The sequence below is a fragment of the Etheostoma spectabile genome, chromosome 18, assembly GCF_008692095.1.
Source record: "Etheostoma spectabile isolate EspeVRDwgs_2016 chromosome 18, UIUC_Espe_1.0, whole genome shotgun sequence".
Classification (NCBI taxonomy): Eukaryota; Metazoa; Chordata; class Actinopteri; order Perciformes; family Percidae; genus Etheostoma; species Etheostoma spectabile.
This window is the reverse complement of record NC_045750.1, coordinates 11,483,387-11,486,374: the sequence shown is the minus strand read 5'-3', so window position 1 is coordinate 11,486,374 and position 2,988 is coordinate 11,483,387. Positions and strand designations below refer to the sequence as shown.

The 2,988-nt window shown below is 42.7% G+C and overlaps 1 protein-coding gene across 1 annotated transcript in view; it reads right to left on the bottom strand.

The window, feature by feature from the left end:
• Window positions 1-2,988, bottom strand: part of sash1a (SAM and SH3 domain containing 1a) — a 249,324-nt gene that overhangs the window by 231,238 nt on the left and 15,098 nt on the right. The window lies entirely within an intron of this gene.

Here is a 2,988-nt window from a genome sequence, read left to right as displayed (position 1 = left end):
TATATATATATATATATGACTCTTATGGATTGTGTAAATTCATCCGTACCTTCAGTAATTGATTCAATGTCTCTCCTTCGGTGCATAATTCAGACATCAGGAAGTGCTGATAGGACACTAAAACACGCAGCCATGTGAATCCAGGTGAGAGTGGCACACAAGGGAAAAGAAAGGCAAAGCGTAGCCGAAGCCTTTTTCAAGAGCTGCCATGGTGTGCTGTGATGTGCATTCACGTGTCTGAAAAATACAGAAAAAGTAAACAGAATACACGTGGATCTACAACCGGAACAGGGACGAGCGGTGGATGTTTGGACGCCAGTGATCTCCCACAGCTGTGCGACACAAGTTCGACCTCGGATGCAAAACTATGCTGTGATGCATATTTTCACCATAACAGGCATGCCAGGTATGTATCTTACTGTAGCTTACTTTTTTTTTTTTTAAGATTATTTTAGAGAGACAGTGGATAGACAGGAAAGGTGGGAGAGAGATGGGGGATGACACGCACCAAAGGGCCGCAGGTCAGACTCGAACCTGGGCCGCTGCAGGAGCCTATACGGGGCACACGCTCTGACTGGGTGAGCCAGAGGCCGCCCCTTATTGTAGCCTCTTAATTTCATTCAGGTTTGTCTTAACTATGTGAAGTCAACATGGACATGTCCACTGAAATACAATCATAACTGTTACATTTGTTTCTCAGTTACTTTGGTGCATTTGTCAAATCATAATTTGCATTTGCACAACAGTGAGGGCATTTCTTAAAAAAAACTGGTGTAAGATGTCCTGAATAGTAACTGAATCTTGTACTTGTACAGCAAGTTAAATCAAGAGCATCATACAGATATTTGTAGCATATATTTGTATGTTTACGTGAAGAAAAATATGTTTGGACTGATTGACACAAGTTATGAACGTTTTCATTGAAGTTCACATGTAGGTAGTTAAGTACATGGCCTAGGTACACAGACTAACTACCCATTTCCAGGTGTGTACGGTCCAGTTTGAGGAATGAATTGCATTTATGCATTAAACAAAGTGTCTTCCAGAGTATGAATGATGATGAATGTATGAATTCAGGCTTATAGCTTAGCTTTATTATGCCCAACTGCAATGACTGCAGACCTCTTACTTACAGTATGTATGTAAACATGCAATGATACATAGGGATGAAATGAAACATTTTATTTAAACATGAAAACCCATTCATAACCCATCTGGGAAATTGTAGGCCCAACTCTTGTCAGCAGTCTGTCAAATTGCTCCCTGTTGAGCCAAAATTACCCCTGGAACCGGTCACAGTGAAAGCGGAGCTCCTTCACCAGGCGGAATTCCCCAACTGCTCTCTGGACCTGAGGGTCTCGTGGACTCACCCTTCCTGCTGCTGCTGCCTTCCTTCCTATATCCTCACAACCAGGACAAGTGCCAAGGCTTTCATTTGGTTCAAAGACAGAAACCTCTTTGCCACCAAATCACTTCGGGAATCGCTGTGTATCCTACACAATGTTGCATGTACTACACGTCTGATGTAAACATCAGGCGCAGACATGATGTGCATTCAAATATTGACGCATGTATGACATAAATGTATAGAAAGTCTTGCCTATTTTGCGCTAAGCCCGGCGGCAAGCACAACAAATATATTTAGGGAATAGGCGCAGCACATGCCGTGTACAATGTGAATGGCCCATCAGGCGGACTGGGGGTTGGAACAGTCCAGCTAGCATACCAAGCTAATGAAGTGCAGAGAAGTGATTAAATGATGGTGATTGTAAAAGTGCTGATGGTGGAAACATGGGAGGCTGAAGGAACGGCAGAACCTCACGGCCAGGCAAGGCAAAACAACCACTACAGGTCAAGTGTTAAACCAGTCAGGCTGGTAGGAAGTCAGGTGTTAAATCAAGTGGAGGTTCATTAGGAGACAGCCCCAGCAAGAAGAACCTCACTCGACAACACAAACAGTTGTTGTTGCATTTGTACTTAGTGGCAGGCAGGGCCTTAAATTAACACCCAACCACCCGCCAAATCCAGGTGAATTTTGCAATTGGCGGGTAACACTGTCAATCTACCTGCCACTTTGGAAGGTAGCCAATGAGAATTGAGTGATTCAGACGCGTAACTATTGGTAAGCAGGGTACGCAGTTGATTACTGACCAAGCGGGAGTGGAAACGGGTCAAATTAATTTCCTTGTTTTTGATATGAAGACGAGACGTGTGTGACTCAAACATCTCACCAAGAAAACTCTACAACGAAAGACGATGCAAAACATTTCAGACCGTCCTGCCAACATGTATACATTTTAGTATCAAGGTTTTTTCACTATAAAGCCGCTGCTGTTTCAATCCGGTTGCCTCGCTGCAGTGGGCGGGGCTGCTGCTCCGTTCCCCGAGACAGACAGACGCACGCACGCACACACGAAAAAAAACACAGATAAGATGTACAGGATGACCTGAATCGAGGACAGCTACATTATTGTAGGTGCAATGATAAGTTAAAGTCCAATAAATACTATATCAAACCGTATGAATGTGTGTCACAGCCCAGGATAGGAAATTATGCCTGAAGGCCCATCAACAGGCAACACTACTGTACATGTAATACAAAGATAGCCAAATAAATTCCCTGGTCCACTTTTGTCACACTTTGCCAGTGTGGTATCCAGCCACTGCAGATTAGAAATGTTCCGAAACGATACCAGTATCGACTCAGATACTGCCTAAAAACGCTGGTATCGGTAAGTAGTGGAGTTTATACACGATCCAATACCACTTAAAACATTTTTATTTATTTATTTTTTTAAAAGGACACTTGAGAAATTCTACTCTAAGTTTATTTATCTTCTTTTTTCCGTTGACTGACTGCCAAACTAGATAACAAAAGAATGTTCTGTGGCGTTCATTGATCATAATAAAATATATGACACACTGGTATCGGATCAGTAAGTTCAAGTATCGGAATTGAGAAGCAAAAAAATGGTACTGAACCATCTC